The sequence below is a fragment of the Papio anubis genome, chromosome 17 (assembly GCF_008728515.1).
Source record: "Papio anubis isolate 15944 chromosome 17, Panubis1.0, whole genome shotgun sequence".
NCBI lineage: Eukaryota > Metazoa > Chordata > Mammalia > Primates > Cercopithecidae > Papio > Papio anubis.
In genome coordinates this window covers 73,853,045-73,874,780 of record NC_044992.1, presented here as the reverse complement: position 1 = coordinate 73,874,780, position 21,736 = coordinate 73,853,045, and the positions used below count along the sequence as shown (strand labels likewise).

Sequence of the window (21,736 nt, the reverse complement as noted above, 5' to 3'; positions counted from 1 at the left end):
GAACCTGGGAACCACAGAGGAGACAGAGCTGGGGGCTCCTGGAAGGCAAAACTGGGAACAGGAAGAAACTATGGGGGAAGCAGGGGAAACTGGGGAACCTGGGGAAACTGGGGGAGGCAGGGGAACAGGGGCAGCAGGCAGGGGACAGGGGACCTGGGGGCAGGAGAACAGAGAGCTGGGGGACAGGCAAACTGGGAGGGGGCAAGGCTGGGGAACAGTGGGAACAAGGCAGAGGCAGAGGCAAGGGGGAACAAGGGTTTCGGCTCTTCGGCTCGGGACAGGGGGGACCAAAGAAAAATAAAGCTCGGCTCGAGGCTCAAAGAAACTCGGGAAAATAAAGAAACTCCTCGGCACAAAAGACAAAAGGAATTTCGAGAACAAAGGCTCAAAAGAAACTCCGAGATTTCAAAGAGCTCGAGAACAGATCGAGATCAAAGAAGAACAAAGAAATAGAGGAATGGCTCTCATCGAACAAAGCTCAGGAACAAGGAACTCGGCGCTCGAGGCTCGGCGCTCTTTCAAAACTAAGGGGAACAGGGGAACCTGAAGGAACCTGAGAGAACCTGAGGGAAACTGGGGGAACCTGAGGGAAACTGGGGAAACCTGAGGGAAACTGGCAGAGCTTGAGGGCACCTGAAGGAAACTGAGGGAACCTGAGAGAAACTGAGGGAAACTGGGGGAACCTGAAGAAACCTGTCACAAACTGGGGGAACCTGAGAGAAACTGGGGGAACCTGAGGGAAACTGAGGGAACTTGAGGAAACCTGAGGGAAACTGAGGGAAACTGGGGGAACCTGAGGGAAACTGGCAGAGCTTGAGGGGACTTGAGGGAACCTGGGGGAACCTGAGAGAACCTGAGGGAAACTGGGGGAACCTGAAGAAACCCTCAGATCCTAGACTGTACGGGGGTGAACATCAACCTGTGGTTGCGGTATGCGATGACTGGCACAATGTACAGTCCTGTCGTGTTTGTAAAATGTGATCCCTGCTTTGCTGTCTCTTTCTTTTTTTTTTTTTTTTTTTTTTTTTTTTTTTTGAGAGCCGGAATCTGTCATCCCCAGGCTGGGCGTGGTGGCCAGACCTCAGCTCACTGCAAGCTCCGCCTCCCGGGTTCACGCCATTCTCCTGCCTCAGCCTCGGTAGCTGGGACTACAGGCGTCGCCACCGCAAAGCCGGCTAGTTTTTTTTTTTTGTATTTTTGAGAGTAGAGACGGGGTTTCACCGTGTCAGCCAGGTGCTGTCTCTTTCTTAAAAGTTCTCTGAATTTTAGGAACGAGCCAATTGTCAATTAGTTATTGTTTAAACACATTTTCCCCTTTGTGGTTCATCTCTTTGCTCTTTAAACAGAGACACTTGTAAATTAACACTTGTTTCAATAGATTTTATTTTTTACAGCAGTTTTAGGTTCATATCAAAACTGAGCCAAAAGCATGGAGCTCTCCCACCATGGAGCTCCTGTAGGTGCACAGCCTTCCCCAGTCCCACCATCCCAGCCATGTGTTACACATTGTTATTATCGTCATCACCTCTGCAGTTTCCATTTGGCTTTCCTCTGGTGCTGTGCATTCTGTAGGTTTGGACACACATATAATCATGCAGACCCACCACTCTAATATCGTACAGACAGGTTTCTCCACCCCAAGATTCATCTGCGTTCTGCATTTTCATCCCTCCCTCTCCCAGCCCCTGGCCACCAGGGATCTTTTGACTGTCTCCTGAATTTTGCCTTTTCCAAATGTCATAGAGCTGGACTCACACATTACATAGTCTTTTCAACTTCTTTTTTAGTAGTATGCACTTTGGTTCTTCCATGTCTTTTGTGGTTTGATAGTTCACTTTTTTTTTTTTTCTTTTTGAGACAGGGTCTTGCTCTGTCACCCAGGCTGGAATGCGGTGGCAAAATCAGTTACTGCAGCCTCAAGCTCCTGGGCTCATGTAGTCTTCTCACAGCCTCCCAAATAGCTGGGACTACAGGTGCGCACCAGCATGCCCCGATAAGTTTTGTATTTTTTGTGAGACAGGATCTCGCCATGTTGCCCACACTGGTCTCGAACACTTGGGCTCAAGTGATCCGCCTGCCTCTGCCTCCCGAAGTGCTGGGATTACAGACGGGAGCCACCTTGCCTGGCCAGCTCACTTATTTTTTAACACTGAATGATATTGCATTGTCTGGATGTACCATGCTTTATTTATCCTTTCATCTATGATGGAAGGACATCTTGGTTGCTCCCAGGTTTGGGCAATTATGAATAAAGCCACTACCAATATTCGTGTGCAGATTTCTGTAGACGTAAGTTTTCAACTCATTTTGGTAAACTCTGAGGAGCGGGACTGCTGGATGCTGTGGTCAGAGTGTGTTTAGTTTTGTAAGAAAGTGACAAATTGTCTCCCACAGTGGCCCTGCGGGAGGAGCCCCCAAACCCTTTCCCTACATCCCCATGACCTCTGCTCCTCCCGACCTGGGGGCTGTCTGTGCCTGGCTTGGGTCATCCACGCACCTGGGCTGCCTGCCACCCCCACCAGGTTAGGGCTCGGATCAGGGCCACCCCTCACCCCGGGGCTTCCTCATCCCAGCCCTGGGGCAGGGGCAGGTGTGGAGCTTTGGCTGCCAGGTGTCCTGCTGTGGATGGAGAGGGTGTTGAGCTCATTCCCTGAAGACTCAGGTGCCTGAGCCGCCTGGCTGGTCCCCTCAGGCGCGAGGAAAGTAGTAGTTGAGGGACCCCACAGAGAAGCCTGTTAATGGGTCTGGTGGTCAGAGGCTCCCGGGAGGAGCCCCCGGGTCCTGGTTTTCTCTGAAAAGGCCACTCAAGGCCTCGGGGCTGAGCTGTGGCTGCCCTGGCCAGGAGGGGGCCAGAGGGGGCATTGCACCTGTCGTGAACACTAAGGGCTGGGCCAGCGGGCGTCTGGAGGATGAGGACCCTCCCACCGGACCCCTCCCAGCCCCAGTTCGCAGGCCCAGCTGGCTACCAGCAGAGTCACTGCCTAAAGGAGGTTTTGACAGGGGAGCGGCAGAGCCCTTTGAGGGCCCCTGTGGAGAGCAGGCTCCTTGCTGGTTTGCGTGGCTTTTTCACTCCGTAGTTGCATCGAGAATTTAATATGCTGCGACCTTGTTGCCCAGCAGGAGCGGTGCGGGACCGGCAAGTTGACAGGGAAGTGTTGGTGGGTGCATGGCAACGTCCTCTCTGGGAAGCTGTGGCCAGCGCGTCCTGGCCAACCAGGGCCTGGGCAGGGACTTGCCTCTCGGACCTCAGCCTCACCCTGATCTGAGAGTGTAGGGCCCTCTCAAGGTCCTCGGTGACCTCAGCAGCCTGGGACGGAAACTTTGGATCACTCCCTGGGCAGCTGGGTACAGGAGAGGCCACTCGAGGCAGAAGCTGGGATGGACAGCTGGATTCGGGGCCCAGAGGGAAACTGTGGCAAGACTTGGTGGGTGGATGGTACCAGAGGAACAGGACATGGCCATCATCAGGGAATCCAGCACTGCTGTATCTCCAGAAGGACCAGGCATTTCCCCAGCTGCAAAGACCACTGATGAAGCAGCACAGCCATTGTGGGACCAAGGCCATGACCCAGAGCCACTGGGGCCCTGAGCCTGACACCCAGATTGCCCACAAGCCAAAACTCCATCCCCACCATCCTGGGGTGCACAAGCTCTCGTTAGGAACAGGTGAAGAGGTGGAGCCCAGGAAACTGAACACAACCCAGAGGGGGTGGGCGCGCAGGGACAAGGCTGCCAGATGGGCCTGGCCAAGCTCAGGGGCTCCCCAGCTACCTTGGGGGAACAGATGCCAGTTGAGCCCTGCAGCGGAAGGGGGTGAGGCCACATCACGCCCTTCAAGCGCTGGCTTCCGAGCAAGGGGCTTCGTTTCTGTCTCGCCCACAACGCCTCGCACAGGTCTGGGGCCCAGAGAACATTCCAGAGATGCTTGTGGAGTGGAGCAGCTTTAATGTCTTATGACACATTCTTGCTTCTCTGTTGGCTTCTTACCTGTGTCCTCGGGATGGCTGCCAAGGTGCTACCAACCTGCTGCCTCCCTGGCCGAGGCTCGGAGCCTCCTGGGCTGGTGCCTTCCCGGACACAGGATCTCCAGCAAGTCCAGGAATCTGACCTGAGCTCACCAATCGTGCCCAGGGAAACCAGCCAGCCCCCAAAGCCTCCAAGACCCAAGTGGGCTTGGTTCTGTTGGCAGAGGACCCAGCTGGAGTCAAACCCTAACAAGAAAGAAAAGTGTGTTTAGATAATCAGGTGACTCACCAAATAGAACTTTCTTGAAAACTGTTTTAATAATCAAGACCAGGAAAGGATTATGGAATATTCTAGCAAAGTCCAAGTACTTGGATTTTAAAGTCAACATTTATCTTCTTGCTCTTATATTACAAAGTTCCACCCTCACCTCCAGTCTCAATATTTGCACAAAGCATTTCAGCAGCACATGCAATGGCATTGATTGGCTTTTCCCTCTCACTCCTCCGCACAGACACTAAAGAAGGAGAGGAGCAGTTTTCTTTGTTTCTTGCATGAATTGACTACTGAGGCTCATCAGAGAGATGCTGCCTGTGGGAGTGATGCACGGCCTCTGCTTCCATGGAGAAAAGCCACACGGTGGTGGCCAGGGTGGGACGCGCCTGTGGACCTGGAGGACAGATGTGTTCTGAGAAGCTGCCTGTTTCTTCTTTTCTTTTGTTTGTTTTTGAGATGGAATTTCACTTTTGTTGCCCAGGCTGGAGTGCAATGGCGTGATCTTGGCTCACTCCAACCTCCACCTCCCGGGTTCAAGCGATTCTCCTGCCTCAGCCTCCCAAGTAGCTGAGATTACAGGCACCCGTCACCATGCCCAGCTAATTTTTGTATTTTTAGTAGAGACGGGGTTTCACCATGTTGGCCAGAATGGTCTCTATCTCTTGACCTCGTGATCTGCCCTTGGTCTCCCAAAGTGCTGGGATTACAGACGTGAGCCACCACACCCGGCCGAGTGGCTTCCTTACAACAGACCCTGTCCAGGGGACCACAGTCACCTCCCCTCACTCCCAGCCCACCCTTCCTCCTCATTTGCTTTGTCCACCTACTCAGCTCCATGGCCCACTGGTGGCCTCCGTCCTTCTGAAGGACCAAGAAGCCACTGCCGTGTGGAGGCACCTCCATGTGCCCTGGTCAGGTCTGTCGCCAGTGCCGTGGGAGGATCAGAACACCCTGGATCACCCTGGGCCATCATCCAAATTGTAATCACGGACTTACAGGCTGTCCTTCTAAAAATAACTTTTGGTATTGTTTGCTTATTTCAAAGTAAACAAATTCATTGTCAAACATTTAGAAAAGAGGCAAGCAAATAAGAGGAGAGAACATCACCAGCCACACGTTCTCCAGAGAGTGCAAAAAGCAAGGTCTCTGCATCTCACTCTCAAGCAGGAAGAACGTTTGCAGGAGAGGAAGGAGAGAGGGCCTAGGCGCTGTGGCCACCTGTGGCCAGCTGTGTCCTGAACCCTCCTGGGGTCTGTCTTGAACCCTCCTGGGGTGGGATTTCCATTATTATCTTCCCTGGGCTGGGCCAGAGCCTGGTTGGGGCCTGGGGCCCCATCCTGAGTCCAGAGTCTGTGACTCCTCCATAGGCCCCAGGGTCTGTGCAGTGACAGTCTCTGGGCAGCAAAAGAGCAAATGAGTGCTGGGAATTGTGGGCCCTTCCCTACAAAGGCAGGGTGGTGATCCCGCCAAGCCTAGGGTCTTTGAAACCACAGGTACATCCTTGCTGTTCTGTCAAACATAGCTGTGGATAACTTGAGTCCATCTAGGGGTGGGTTTCTAGGCGGCTGGGGACCAAGCGAGAGGGTGGAGGTGGCCACGTGAGACCCCGGGAAGCAGAGCCCCCACCACCACAGGGGATTTCTCCATCCACAATGGCAAGGGTGGGGGCTGCCCTGAAAGGTCAGCAAAGACCACCATTGGGGAAGGTCTTGGACATGACTCTGAGCAGTCCCACAGGGAAAGGGGACTGGTGTCTCCTGGAGGGAGGTGCTGGAAGAAGGCCAGAGAGGAAGGGTGGCCAGGAGTCCCCATTTCCACACCCCAGACCTGTGGAAACACTGCCCCGGGCAGCTCTGTGCCCTGCCAACCTCCTGGCCTGATGCAGCTTAGAAAGAAGCTGCCCGGGAAGGAGGCACCCCCACCTCCGTCCCTCCATTGCCAGCCTTTTCTGGAAGTCTGGGTGCCTTCAGGTTTGGGGATACAGAAATATCCCCCCAACATTCCAGGACTCCGGGCCTTTGAACACCCACGCAGGACGAGGCAGCGGGGGTCACATTCCCTCGGACTCTCCCCTCTTGGCTTCCCCCCATCACCCAGGGCCAGGGAGGCTGGGGCAGGTGCAAACCCAATCCTGGCAGTTGGCAGCGGCTTCCAGGCACCTGCATGACCCTGTCTGTAGCCTGCAGGAGCAGGTGCTGCCTGTGAGGTGGGCCCTGGGTTCCAGCAGATGCAGGAGGGTATGAGAGTGCAGCCATCCTCCTACCCCCTCTCTCCCTGAGGCCTCCACAGTAGATTTAGGGTTCATGCTTCTGGGTGAGATGGAGCTGAGGGCCTGCAATTCTAAAGGTCTGGGTCACACCTGGGCAATGGAGGGCCAGGCTCCATGGCTATGGGGCCCTGTTAGCCATAGACTCCTTCATCAAATAAACCAAATATAGAAGACAAATACCGGGGGTCCTGGTGCTCGATTTTGTTTTTTGCTCTCATCACCCTATAAAATGGCATCTCCATAAAGACATGAAATAGCCGGGCATGGTGGCTCGCGCCTGTAATCTCAGCACTTTGGGAGAACAAGGCAGGTGGATCACCAGAGGTCAGGAGTTTGAGACCATCCTGGCTAACATGGTGAAACCCTGTTTCTACCAAAAATACAAAAATTGACGGGGCGTGGTGGTGTGCGCCTGTAATCCCAGCTACTCCAGAGGCTGAGGCAGGAGAATTGCTTGAACCCGGGAGGTAGAGGTTGCAGTGAGCCAAGATCACACCACTGCACTCCAGCCTGGGCAACAGAGTGAGACTCTGTCTTTAAAAAAAAAAAAAAAAAAAAAAAGCCAGGAGCGGTGGTTCACGCCTGTAATCCCAGCACTTTGGGAGGCCAAGGCGGGCGGATCACAAGGTCAGGAGATCAAGACCATCCTGGCTAACATGGTGAAACCCCGTCTCTACTAAAAATACAAAAAATGCCGGGCGCGGTGGCTCAAGCCTGTAATCCCAGCACTTTGGGAGGCCGAGACGGGCGGATCACGAGGTCAGGAGATCGAGACCATCCCAACTAACCCAGTGAAACCCCGTCTCTACTAAAAAATACAAAAAACTAGCCGGGCGAGGTGGCGAGCGCCTGTAGTCCCAGCTACTCGGGAGGCTGAGGCAGGAGAATGGCGTAAACCCGGGAGGCGGAGCTTGCAGTGAGCCGAGATCCAGCCACTGTACTCCAGCCTGGGCGACAGAGCGAGACTCCGTCTCAAAAAAAAAAAAAAAAAAAGACATTAAACGAAACTAAGGAGAAAAATGGCATGTATTAAACATTCTGGGTAAATCAGAGCCATGTCACACTGACCTCACCCTTAGCCACCAGCTGTCTGCCCCGTGGAGCCAGGCTCATCACTGTCTGTCATCTGAGCGAGGGCACCGAGCATGATGAATAATACATTTTTGGTTTTTTGGTTAAAAATAGCTTGAAATATTTACTTCAGTTTAATCTGTTCATTTTTAAACCACAGGAAAACCAAAGTTGTGCAGAGAGAGTGAGCTGGGAGGTTAGGGGGCCTCAATCCTACTTCACAGGACCCAGTCCACATGTGGCTCAATCCTGCTCCATAAAGACCCTGGTCACAAGCCGTGGCCCACCCCACATGGCCTAGTAACACAGAACAACCCTCAATTCAGCCCAGAAGCTCCTGGTACTGGGTGTGCCCCCAGCAGCCCTTGGCACCACCATAAACCCCACTTGGAGATACAATGGGGGCCACTGCCAGGCACACAAATGGTCCCAAAGGAGGATGGCCTCCCCCTCCTCTGCCCACTGGTCTGGATCCCACCTCCCAGGGGTGGGCACCGGGGGTTCTGTCCAAGGGAGGGGGCTCTGCCCATGATGACTGGGAGGTGGCATCGTGCCCACCCTGGCATGCACAGCGCCCACACACAGGAAGTGGCGTGGCAGCGACAGCCCCTGGGTGTGAGGCCCCCCATGCCCCTGGTGTCCTCGCTGAGATCTCAGACTGGAGAAGCAGGTACTGGAAGCGGACTTAGCCAGTCCACACACCTCCCGGCAGGGAGGGAAGATTATGGGAATCGAGGTCTTCCGGGTGCACCTGTGCCACCCCCACGCAACTTGGGGTAGGCGCCTGGCATCCCTGGGCACCTCTGGGTGCAGCAAAGCCGCCCAGAGGCAGCAGGATCAATTTCTAGGCCCTGGATTTGGGCGCCAACTTGCTGTGTGCCAATAGCACCCCCTGGTGGTCACTTCAGTCTGCACAGACGCTCGTGCTTTTGTGCCACCAGATCAGCCAGGCCGGCAAAGGGGCCCTGCCATTGGTCCGGTCTCTGGACTGGTTTCTGGGAAGAACTGGGAACCCATGGCTGGCCCTTTAGCGATTCCTAAGACCTCCTGACCCTCCTCCTCCAACCTGCTCTGCCTCCATCTTCAGATCTGTGACATTGGGATGTTGCACACGGTGTCCGAACGGCAACCCGCGTCCTCTTTCAGCCGAGAGTCTGGCAGGTGGGCTGAGGCCGGGCCAGGGGCTGTACCTGGGCCACCCCCGCAAGCTTCCTCCCTCCCTCAGTCCAGCTTCACGGCCGGCCCCAGCCCTGGAGGCCCATTGTGAGTGTACATGTTTGTGTGTGAGAGCATGCACTCACGCGTGTGCAGGGGTGTGGGGGGTGTGGTATGTGCATGCACAGGTGTGTTTGTGTGTATGTGGGAGTGGGCAGCAGTGACCTCAGAGACTCCTTCCAGCAGATGCCTTGGTCACAGGGTCCCAGCCCGGCGTGGTTGCTGCTCTACACACATCTGCTGGATTGAAGTAAACAGGAAGAGTCCGTTAATAATAGAACTTGGGGTGTGGAGCAGCTGGCCCCAAAGGCAGGAGCTACAAAGTGAGAGGACGTAAAAGCAGATGCTGACTGAAGTCAGGTTTGGGGTGGATAATAGGGGACAGGTCATTCATGTTCTCTGCTTGCCTGTGTTTTCCACAGCTTCTAAAATGAACTTGAGTTACCTGGAAATAAGAAGCTCAACAATCGTAACATTCTCGGCTGCCAGCAACTCCGGCCTGGATTGAGCCCTGGAGGAGCCTCGAGGGTGGGCCGAGGAGGTCACCCGTCCAGTCCTCCTGGGCAGACCCAGTGGCTGGGGCAGAGGCCTCTGAGGTGCCAGGTGTGCCGGGCCCCATGACGGTGCACCTGCCACCAGCGCTGGTGAGATGGGCATCACCCAGGGAGGTGCAGAGAAGCGGGCAGGGCCCAGGCAGTGCAGCCAGGACTGACACACAGCCCTGACACCTGGCCATCATCAGGAACTGTCAGCCTACTTGACCTCTTTTTGTGACAAATAAGATCCTCCCCCAAGAACAGACCAGTGTCTGGAGGCATCGACCCCCACAGACACCCCTGCTGGTGTGCCAGGTGACATTGCCACCGTGGGGCCCCAAGTCAGGCGGCAAGTCTCTGTAACAAACAGCTCCAGGGGCAGTCACGCTAGTGTGGGGCTCAGTCTGTGCAGGGCCTGGGACCTGGGTAAACTCGAAGTGCAGCATCAGAGTCCAGGGGCCCCTGCACCCCAGGCCAAAGGTCGCCCTTGTCCCACAGACGGTTCAGGCCCCAAGGGCGGCTGGCTCGCAGCTGGGCATCTTGCCCTGAAAACCACAGGCTCTGTGCAGAGGGGAACCCGAGAGAGGCCTGTAGACGCCACACATGATGCTGGTGTCACATTGAAATAGTTTCGGCAGGAGGCAGTGGCGCACACCTGTAATCCCGGCACTTACGGACGCCGAGGCGGAGGCTAGGAGTTCGAGACCAGCCTGGCCAACACGGTGAAACCCCGTCTCTACTAAAAATATAAAAATTAGCTGGGCGTGGTGGCAGGTGCCTGTAATCCCAGCTACTCCAGAGGCTGAGGCAGGAGAATTGCTTGAGCACGGGAGGTGGAGGTTGCAGTGAGCCGAGATCGCGCCACTGCACTCCAGCCTGGGTGAAGAGCGAGACTCTGTCTCAAAAAAAAGAAAAAAAAAAGAAATACTTTGACCCCAGAGCCATTCTGGCACAACCTAAAAAGCCGACTCTAACATTTGAGCTTTTAAAAACACCAAGGAATGTGGGAAAGTGACATGCTGTCCCCGTGGTCCTGGGGCCGTGTGGAGGGCAATGCGTCCTGCACAGATGCCCTGTGTGTGGCCCTCACTGAAGCTGCAGAGTCTGCTCCTGCTGAAAGCTCTGGACTGCAGACGTCTGCCTCTCGGGACACTTGGGAGCTCCAGACAACCCAGGAAACCCGAAGGTGACTTCAACACCGTTCGTTCTCTCAGTAACGCATATAATTAATAAAGTAAAAAATCCTTTAAAGCGAGGCTTTGGGGAAACGGAATTGTTGTGTCTCAGAAGGCGTTAACCAAGTTCCAATCATTTTACAATTGGGAAACCTTCTAAGAAAATTATCTACACATCTGCTTACAAATCAAAGCCAGAGTGTTTTCCACTGTCAGGAAACCGGGAGAGGCTCAGGAACGCGGGGGAGGCAGTCACGAAATCGCTAATTAAAACCAGCGCTTTCCCACCCTTCTGGCTGGGAGGGGCCGAGGAAGACAGAGGAAGCGGAAGAGGCCAGGAGAAGGCAGCGATTGAATGGATTATTGTCCCAGTCTCCTCCTTTGTGTTTATGTTTGTACTTTTCCAATGATAACAGCTTTGTTTTGAACATCAGCCTACCCCAGGCCATGCAGAGCTCTGCGATCCTGGCTACCCCAGTGGCTCCAGCGGCCAACAGGGTTGACTGTACTCACCTGAGCAGGTGAGCCTCCCCAGAGTCACCTGGCATCGCTCTGGCGGGTTTGAAAGGGGGGTCAGGATCCCAGGACATGCACCAGAGCTGGGGTCACGGGGGCAACTGAAGCACCCCTCACGGACATTTTTAAATTCTAAAATCAGAGGCTTTTGTTTAGTTGTTCAGCGTGAGGCTTCCATGCCCCTGAACGTGCGTCTCCAGTTCAGAATTTACGCTCCACTAGGAGTTCCCCGGGGCTCCACGCAGAAATCAGTGGAAGAATTGGCTCAGATCAGCCTCAGGTCCTGAGGAGCAATCATATTTCAGGGACGGCTGGTTTATTTCATCTATTATCATTCTCTCGTTTACTATTCAATTCCAGCACAGCAGGTTTCCAAATGTGAGAAGAAAACGTTTACATTGTGGGGACTGCAGCTCTAAGTTCACCGCTATGGCAGGTTTCTCTTTGAAAAATAAAAGCATTGGTTGAATCATTGACAAGGAACGTAGATTTAGAAATGTGTGTCAGGGCCGGGAGCGGTGGCTCACGCCTGTAATCCCAGCACTTTGGGAGGCCGAGACGGGCGGATCACGAGGTCAGGAGATCGAGACCATCCCAACTAACCCGGTGAAACCCCATCTCTACTAAAAAATACAAAAAATTAGCCGGGCGAGGTGGCGGGTGCCTGTAGTCCTGGCTGCTCGGGAGGCTGAGGCAGGAGAATGGCGTAAATCCGGGAGGCGGAGCTTGCAGTGAGCTGAGATCCGGCCACTGCACTCCAGCCTGGGCAACAGAGCGAGACTGTCGCAAAAAAAAAAAAAAAAAAAAAAAAAAATGTGTGTCAGATGTGGAGCTGGATGAGTTTATGACGGAGAGAGAGGTGAAGGAAAGCTATGAGGTGAGTAGCAGGGCAGGGTGGCAGCTGGCCAGCCCAGGGGGTCTCGTGGGTGTTTATGCCGGGGCCTTGGCCCAGGGCCCCGCCTGGCAGCCTCTCCTCCCCAGCAGGGCCAGCCCCCTGCAGCCCCAGGCCCTGGGGAGCAGCCTTGGAGGGGCTCTGGCTCTGATGTCTTCCTCCCTCCAATGCTGGGCCCCAGCACTCAAATGGAAACTCAAATTCTGTTTTCTGCGGGTAGAGACAGGATGACAAGAGGCCTCCCTTCTAGAAAGGAAAATGAGAGATCAGAAAAATCGGAAGGCATTGGCTGGGTGCGGCGGCTCACGCCTGTAATCCCAGAACTTTGGGAAGTCGAGGTGGGTGGATCACCTGAGGTCAGGAGTTCAAGAGTAGCCTCACCAACACGGCAACACGGCAAAACCTTGTCCCTAATAAAATACAAAAATCAGTCGGGCGTGGTGGCAGGCACCTGTAATCCCAGCTACTCAGGAGGCTGAGTCAGGAGAATCATTTGAGCCTGGGAGGCGGAGGTTGCAGTGAGCTGAGGTCGCACCATTGCACTCCAACCTGGGTGACAAGAGCAAAACCCCATCTCAAAAGACCAGACAAGAAAATCAGAGGGTCTCAGCTCTGATGGACGAGCCCACAGAGAGGGCGTTCAGGCTGGGGACCCCTCAGTCCCTGTCTCCAGTCGGAGGGAGGGCGTTCTCCTGGGCGTCCTGTTGTAGCAGGACCAGCCGCAGACAAAACTCCTCAGACACCGGATTAAAGAAGGAAGAGGTTTTTTTATTCGGCCAGGAGCATCGGCAGACTCACATCTTAAGAGCCGAGCTCCCCGAGAAAGAAATACTTGGCCTTTTCAAAGGCTTACAACTTTAAGGGGTCCACGTGAAAGGGTCGTGATAAATCGAGCAAGTGTGGGAAACATGACTGGGGGCTACCTGCATCAGCTAACGGAACAAAAAGTTTTACAATGCTTTTTTCATACAGTGTCTGGAATCTACAGATAACATAAGTAGTTTAGGCCAGGGGTTGATGTTATTATTATTACTTTGTTTAACTCCTAGGACTGGGTGGTGGTGCCAAGGTTGTCTGGCTATTTATCTTACTTTTGTTTCTTTCTGTTTACTCCTGTCTTGTGAACTAGGCAAGGTGGGGGGAGGAGGGCAGCAGGAGTAGTAGTGGTCTCCTTCCTTACCGTGCAAACAGGAAGCCCAGGTGCCTGAGGGTCCTCGGCACAAGCAGTGCAGGGACCGGGTCGGGGTCGCCCCCATGGGCGCTATCCCGAAACCTTGTGCCCTCTCTTGTATTTGCAGAGTGGTTCTTCCAACCCCACTGTGGTGGCTGGCTTATCTTTTTTGCTTTGTTTTGTTTTTTTTTGAGACGGAGTCTGGCTCTGTCCCCCAGGCTGGACTGCAATGGCTGGATCTCAGCTCACTGCAAGCTCCGCCTCCCGGATTTACGCCATTCTCCTGCCTCAGCCTCCCGAGCAGCCAGGACTACAGGCGCCCGCCACCTCGCCCGGCTAGTTTTCTGTATTTTTTAGTAGAGACGGGGTTTCACCTTGTTAGCCAGGATGGTCTTGATCTTGTGACCTCGTGATCTGCCCGTCTCGGCCTCCCAAAGTGCTGGGATTACAGGCTTGAGCCACCGCGCCCGGCCTATTTTGTTAAGTTCTGCGTCTTTAAACCTGAACCTACCGCTGAGCAGGCAGAGGTTTGCAGCTTCACACTCGAGTGTGCAGGAAACAGCTTCTCGACTTCTCCTTTGGAGCCCTCCTGGGGAGGGGCAGCCCCTCCTCGATTGCTGCTCCCTCAGACACACGCTCCCTTCTGTCAAGCCTCTGAGCCGAAGCTCAGCCATTGTGACCCCTGTGACCTGCACATATATGTCCAGATGACCTGCAAGAGCCAAGCAGTCTGGGGCAACCCAAATCTACAAAAGAAGTGAAACAGCCAGCTCCTGTCTTAACTGATTGACCAACCTTAGGACATTCCATTATGATTTGTTCCTGCCCTGCCCCCACCTGATCGACTGACCTCGTGACATCCTTCTTCTGGACAACGAGTCTTATGGTCTCCCCACCAGGTACCTTGTGCCCCCCTCTGCTGACAACAGGTAACCACCTTTAACTGTAACTTTCCAGTGTTTACCTCATTGCTGTAAAGCAGCCCCACCCCTACCTCCCTCTGCCGACTCTTCTCAGACTCAGCCCACTTGCACCCACGTGAATAAACAGCCTTGTTGCTCACACAAAGCCCGTTGGTGCCGTGTCACACAGAGGCACGTGACACAAAGTGCTGGGTTTACAGGCGTGAGCCGCCACGCCCGGCCCTCTTTGCTATTTCGTGTGAACTTTAGAACTAGTTTTTCCAATTTTATAAACAATCATCTGAGGAACGGCACTGGATTATACTCATTTCAGAAAAACGTTATCTTGGGGTCCCACCTACACACAGGCAGTGGGAAACACAGTCACGCGGCATCTGCGGCACAGAACACGGAGACCAGGCACCGGCCGGCGGCCCTGCCGAGCGAGGCTTCGCCCGGAGACTCAGCGTGTGGTCTCCGCGTCACAGAAACGGCCTTTGTAGCTGTTTGAGGTCACACCGACGAGACTTCACTTGTGTTAGCAGAACTCTGGGGACGATGTGACCCTGCATGACAGCCGGGAGCCAGATGTGGGGAGAGCGGCGAGCTGGCAGCCTGGACAGAAAGGCGGACAGAGCTGCAGCCGTGACCAGGAGCAGCAGCAGGTCCTGGGATGAGAGGGAGCTCCCGTTCTCGGACCAAACTGAAGGTCGGGCCCCATAACGAGGCGCAGTTGAACTGGGGGGGAAGCACGTATTTATTTCCCCAACCAGTCACAAGAAGGAGGCCTGGACATTATCTCCAGACCAGCTCAAATGACAAAGTCCTCCAGAGCTTATCTACCCTTTCAGCTCTATGTCCACGTGTAAGAATGTCATCTAAAGACGTAAGTGATGAACTTCTCATCTGTAACAGGTCTGAGTCCTGAAGCCCTTCCTCTGGGCCCTCAGTACATTTACTCATCTAGATGGGTCCAGGTGCTGGGGTCATGACCCTTATCTTGTCTCCTGCTAAGTCACGAGGTTGGAGAAGTTCCTTCCCGCCCCCAGTAAGCTTGTTTGTGGAGGCCTGGGGAGTTTCTTCAGAGCGGCAATAAAACGTGTTTAATCCTAAATGGGTCCTATTAAGAATTCCTTTGTTATTTTTTCATGCTTTAAAGCCCAGGAAAGGGCTAGGCAGAACTCTTGGTGGGTTTTTGTTACATTCCAGCCTTGGTACAAGGGTGCTGGCTTTTAACTCCCTCAGTACTGAAACTGGTCATGGAGGCCCACATTCGTGAGACCTGGCCTGCTGCACTCCTGCCCAGCCCACAGGCGTGGAAATCTGTGCAGCCAGACACACCCTCACCCTGCAACCACCCCCTGCAACTCCGCCCTCCCCGCTCCCCACGTTGGGAGATGTGGCAGCTGGCAGCCCGGGGCGGGGTGGGGATTTGCCCTAAAGAGAAACACGGCCGGGCGCGGTGGCTCAAGCCTGTAATCCCAGCACTTTGGGAGGCTGAGACAGGCGGCTCACGAGGTCAGGAGATCGAGACCATCCTGGCTAACACGGTGAAAACCCGTCTCTACTAAAAAATACAAAAAAACTAGCCTGGCGTGGTGGCGGGCGCCTGTAGTCCCAGCTACTCGGGAGGCTGAGGCAGGAGAATGGCTTAAACCCGGGAGGCGGAGCTTGCAGTGAGCTGAGATCCGGCCACTGCACTCCAGCCTGGGCGACAGAGCGAGACTCCGTCTCAAAAAAAAAAAAACCAAAAAAGATGACCTCCGGGAGGTTCTCAGGGGGGACACACCGAGAATCCCCCACGGTGTCTCCTGTGGGACTGTGACTGCTGAAGGCCAGAGTCAGCCCATGCACGCACACAAGGGGCTGTTGACTTAGTCACCCCCATCCAGCGCAGCAGCCATGCCTGGGAGGCCGCCCCCACCCACCAGGAGGGCCTCCTGTGGGCCAGGCTGAGCTCAGGACACCGTGATGGTCGCGCCTCCTTTTGTGTCAAAGCGGAGGGGTAGGTAGAATACGTAGTTTTCTTTGCTTTTAGCTCCGTGAAGTCTGAAGGAGCCACAGGAGCAGAGTAAGGAAGAGCCACCTGGGGCTGAGGAGGACTCGAGACTCTCACCACCTGTGATGTGGATGGCTCCGTCTCTGAAAAGTGTGCCGTATTATCTGTGGCTAAAAACGATTTAAGGCCAGGTGCCGTGGCTCACGCCTGTAATCTCAGCACTGTGGGAGGCCAAGGCAGGAGGATCATCTGAGGTCAGGAGTTCGAGACCCGCCTGGCCAACATGGCAAAATCCCATCTTCACTAAAAATACAAAATTTAGCCAGGCGTGGTGGCGGGCACCTGTAATCCCAGCTACTCAAGAGGCTGAGGCAGGAGAATCGCTTGAACCTGGGAGGTGGAGGTTGCAGTGAGCTGAGATCGCACCACTACACTCCAGCCCGGGTGACAGAGCAAGACTGTATCTCAAAAAAAAAAAAGAAAAAAAAGAATTTTACCAAAGACCAGCTTCAGCTGTCTGCCCAGCTTTTTCCTTTCCTCCTCCCTTGAAAGCAGCTTCACTGAGGTGGTGGCATGTCACAGCTCCATGAGGACCCTCCAAGCAGGGCCGTCCCGGAGGCAGTGCGCGGACAGCAGCAGCTCCGGGTGGGGTGGCCGGCACATTATACCCACTTTTAACTACATGCAAATTAGGGGGCGGGGCATTCGGAATTTCCTAGAAAAGCGGAGCTGCCTCTGGGTCATTGCCAGGAAAGGGCAGTAACATCTGGGTGTTGCCACGGCAATGGTAAAGTCACAAACTCCTGGACCTGTAGGAGCCAGGGGGCTGCCGGTGGCTGTGCTGACAGAACTGGAACCCGCTCACTTGGCTAACCCTTGTCACCCGATAGGTCATCCAAGGAGAGCCTGAACCAATCTCTGTGGCAGTTTGGTTTTAAAAAACAAGACAAAGCAAAACAAAACAAATTGTTTTACCCTCTTTCTCTTCAATTTCAAATGAGTTTCCAACGTTTACATTCTAGTTAGACCATAAATAATGAGTCTTCACACCAGCAGCTTCATAACAGCAGGTTGAAAGCAGAAAAGAAAAGAGAGGATGAGAGAGCACCTCAGAAGACTGTACGTAACTACAGCGCAGGTTCACCGTTGGAGGTCTGAATTTTTCTCACTGTCATTTGCCCACACAAATGGGCTGTCGTATGTAACCAGCTGGAGTCCCTAAGAGGACGACAAAAGCAGGGGCCAGGATGTTGGAAACTGTCTTTCCCTTTTTGGGCTAGATCCCTGGATTGAACAGGAAAATAGCAAAGAAAGGAAAGCGGAGAAGGGTTTGCAGGAAGGAGGCCAGGGAGCCTCCAGCCACTGCATGGTGCAGAGCCAGCACCCCCTCACCCTCAATCATCTCCCATCAGGGAGAGCCTCAGCACCCCAGACCTGTGCGGTGTTGGACGAATCCCTCCCACCTCCGCAGGTCACCTGTCAAGGTCAACTGTTTGCAGTCACAGGGAGCTAAGGGTGCTTTTGACCAAGAGGAATAAGGCTTTGGTGGCGGACAGCAGGAGGACATGGGAGGAAGGAGAGAGAGGTCAGGGTGCACACACTCATGCGCACAAACCAACAGCTGCTTCCAAACAAATCCCCTTCAAGGGGTTCGGTAGAGTCCCACATCCCTGGCCTCAGTTTCAAACGGCCCCTCGGGCGACTGAGCCCTCACTGAACAGAGCCCCGAGGGTGCCACAAACACAAACAAATTCAAATGCATCAAATGCCCAACTGGTGTCACTCACAGCCAAGTCTAAACAGAGCAGGGCCCTAGCCACATCCCAGAGAGGCAGAGGGTCCCTGGGTAACTCCGACTAATGCACCCAGTTCCAAAGTTCCCAAGTTCCAAAGTTTATTAACTTCTCCAAAAGTCACTTCCTTTGTGCCAGCAAAGCGTTGAAGGCAGCAGGAAGAGGAAGACAGGACTCCCGGACGAAAGCATCTCAGCGGCTGCAGGGCAGCTCCTCCCGTTCCAGCCACAGGCTCAGCGGCCACGAGCAGCTGGAACTCACAGGTGAACCGACGCCCTGTCCAACAGAAACCAGATGGGCGGGCTTGGGCCCCCCAAAGCACACAAGTTCCCCACATGGGCCACCAAAATTGTAACCAAACGCAAGTTCCGTTCGTCAGCACTTGCAGAGTCCAGTGATCAAGAGAGAGGCCTGGTGGAAAGAAAGTGACTTTATTTATTTATTATTTATTTATTTTGTTGTTGTTGTTGTTGTTGAGACAGAGTCTCGCTCCGTCACCCAGGCTGGAGTGCAGTGGCCGGATCTCAGCTCACTGCAAGCTCCGCCTCCCGGGTTTACACCATTCTCCTGCCTCAGCCTCCCGAGTAGCTGGGACTACAGGCGCCGCCACCTCGCCCGGCTAGTTTTTTGGATTTTTTTAGTAGAGACGAGGTTTCACCAGCTTAGCCAGGATGGTCTCGATCTCCTGACCTCGTGATCCGCCTGTCTCGGCCTCCCAAAGTGCTGGGATTACAGGCGTGAGCCACCGTGCCCGGCCGAAAGTGACTTTATTAACCAAAACTAGTCATGGGCAAGGGGCCGCACTCCCGTTCAAAACAACCACTTCAAATTCGTAGGGAGAAGGCAGGGGCTTGTAAAGGGCAAGCTGGCGTGGGAGGCAGGTGCTCTACTGGGTACAAGGTCTGTGTGTCTGTCTGCAGTGGCCATCTTGGGTCCCAGTCCACCTGGAGCGCGGACTGGGGTCATCTGATTAATGACTGGGTGGCTGACTCGCTGCCTGGGGGAAACCTCTGGAATTTTGCCACTGAGTTTCCAGGGTTGGTCTGTCTATTTCAAGATTAGGCCCTGGAACTTTTTTGAGACAGAGTCTCGCCCTGTTGCCCAGCCTGGAGTGCAGTGGCACAGTCACAGCTCACTGTAGCCTCCTGGGTTGAAGTGATTCTCCTGCCTCAGTCTTCTGAGTAGCTGGGATTACAGGTGTGCACCACCACGCCTGGCTAATTTTTGTATTTTTAGTAGAGATGGGGTTTTACCATGTTGGCCAGGCTGGTCTCGAACTCCTGATTTCAAGTGATCTGCCCTCCTTGGCCTCCCAAAGTGCTGGGATTACGGATGTGAGCCACCACGCCTGGCCTTTTTGTTTTTGTTTTTTTGTTTGTTTTTTTTTTTGGAGCAGAGGAAAACTTACAGGACTCACAAAGAACTGAAATGTTCACGAATGTCAAGCAAAACAGGAGTTGACTAAATGGACGGCACTCAGACAGCACCTTTTTGACTTTTGCTTGGAATATTGCTGATCCTTGTCTTGTTTTTCAGAGTCAAGGAAACTTGAACTATTCACGGCCTTTAATAATTGAGCAGAGCAAACTCCTGTGAAAGAAATTTGGAGCATGTTTGTTTCTCTGCCGGGTTCCTCTAGAATTTGGAAACTATCTGTGAGTACTCTGATGGCAATACAGTTGTTTGCATCAGTGCAATAAGAATCCATTTTTCTTTTTAACAGGATGCAGTTGGAGAAACTGGTTATTTTATCAAGGCTTTGACTGGAAGGGTATTGACTGCAAACCCTTCAAGGACTCAGTCGTGACTTGCAGAGCTGATAAAAGCCCCATGGTGAGAACTGGCCTCATACCTATCTAGGGTTCCTAACCTGTGGTCGGTAAAGAATGTCACTTTCTAATGCATCCAGGAGCTCCAAGTTTATGGTGGGACCTTAAGAGAAAAGGATTCCCCAACTCTCAGGTGTTTGAGGGTCCAAACCCATGTCTGGGCTTGACTCAAAGTGGTCTTATCTGAGATTCCTTGTGGAACAGAGTCCATCAAAGACAGTCCAAAAGACCTATGTGGAAATAATTATTTTTGCTGCATTTCATGCAAATAATCAGGCCACGTATAAGACTAAAGTTTAGGCCGGGCGTGGTGGCTCACGCCTGTAATCCTAGCACTTTGGGAGGCCAAGGCGGGCAGATCACAAGGTCAGGAGATCGAGACCATCCTGGCTAACACGGTGAAACCCCGTCTCTACTAAAAAAATACAAAAAATTAGCCAGGAGTGGTGGCAGGCGCCTGTAGTCCCAGCTACTCGGGAGGCTGAGGCAGGAGAATGGTGTGAAGCTGGGAGGTGGAGCTTGCAGTGAACTGAGATCACGCCACTGCACTCCAGCCTGGGCGGCAGAGCGAGACTCTGTCTCAAAAAAAAAAAAAAAAAAGACTAAAGTTTATTCTACAAACAACATGGTCCTATCATAATTTGTTTTTACCAAAAATGAGGACTGGAGAGAGAAATTGTGTCCCAAAACTTATTTGCCATTAAATCCTAGTCTCATGAATTGTTTTTCAGCTTTTCGCCGACATTTTAGACCAACCCTGCTTATTCCCGTGAACCAAGTGGTGCTCTCCTGCAGCTTGGAAGAAACAGAAAGGGATGGGTAATGTAAAAACCGGGATCAGTACGCTAGTTCCGGGTAATTCTCCTGCAAATTCTGCCAGGTAAGGAAAGTGAGTAGGGTACCCATAACCCAGGGGTTTCTCTGTTTGGAAAAATAAAACCAAAGAACTTCGGGGCTGGGCACGGTGGCTCACGCCTGTAATCCCAGCACTTTGGGAGGCCAAGGTGGGTGGATCACAAGGTCAGGAGATCGAGACCATCCTGGCTAACATGGTAAAACCCCGTCTGTACTAAAAATACAAAAATATTAGCCAGGCGTGGTGGCTGGTGCCTGTAGTCCCAGCTATTCACTCAGGAGGCTGAGGCTGGAGAATGGCGTGAACCCGGCAGGTGGAGCTTGCAGTGAACCGAGATCATGCCACTATACTCTGGCCTGGGCGACAGAGCGAGACTCCATCTCAAAAAAAAATAAAAAATAAAAATAAAACCAAGGAACTTCATAGACCCCCCAAAGGGAAATGCTATGTCTTGGCCAGTCAGATTTTAGACGGAAATAATCCACTACATCACCCTTGCAGGAATTGCTACAGTCACTCTACTATTCACGGTAGGGTTTTGCACGTGGTGGCTCACGCCAGTAATCCCAGCACTTTGGGAGGCCAAGGCGGGCGGATCACGAGGTCAGGAGATCGAGACCATCCTGGTTAACACGGTGAAACCCCGTCTCTACTAAAAATACAAAAAATTAGCCGGTCGTGGTGGTGGGCGCTTGTAGTCCCAGCTACTTGGGAGGCTGAGGCAGGAGAATGGCGTGAACCCGGGAGGCGGAGCTTGCAGTGAGCCGAGATGGCGCCATTGCACTCCAGCCTGGGTGACAGAGCGAGACTCCATCCCAAAAAAAAAAAAAAATTGACAAGTATATAAAAGACCTAACCTACCCCACTGACGCCTTGACAGCAGGGACACCTGCAGAGACCCCCGCTCTCAACAGTCAGAGAATATTACACGTGGCAAGGACCCATGAGGCCCTTCCAGTCAGTGAGCAGTGGGTACGACTGAGTCATGCACAAAACTGCAGGGCTGGTTGGCTCCTCTCCCGGGAGGCTGCGAGTCTGTGCGTGGGCCGAGGGCTGGGGAGGCAGCCCCCGGGTGGCCGGGGGTGTGCGGGCAGAATGAGCGGGACAGCGGGACGGTCAGAGACCCTTCCATAAAAGGGTCCTGCAGTTCCCTGCAGGCGAGGGAACCCAGAGAATCAAGTTACAAGTTGATAACACAAAGAAAAGCAAACGTGACCTGCAGGGTAGCTCATGCCTCTAATCCCAGCACTTTGGGAGGTTGAGGCGGGTGGAT

General features: G+C 53.6%; 1 long non-coding RNA gene across 1 annotated transcript; it reads left to right on the top strand.

Annotated features, from left to right (window-relative positions):
• Positions 1 to 13,463: 13,463 nt before the first annotated feature.
• Positions 13,464 to 20,629, top strand: LOC116270993. The gene is made up of 3 exons (XR_004179299.1): positions 13,464 to 14,872; positions 19,502 to 19,611; positions 20,339 to 20,629. It is a non-coding gene; the product is annotated as an uncharacterized LOC116270993 (long non-coding RNA).
• Positions 20,630 to 21,736: the final 1,107 nt, after the last annotated feature.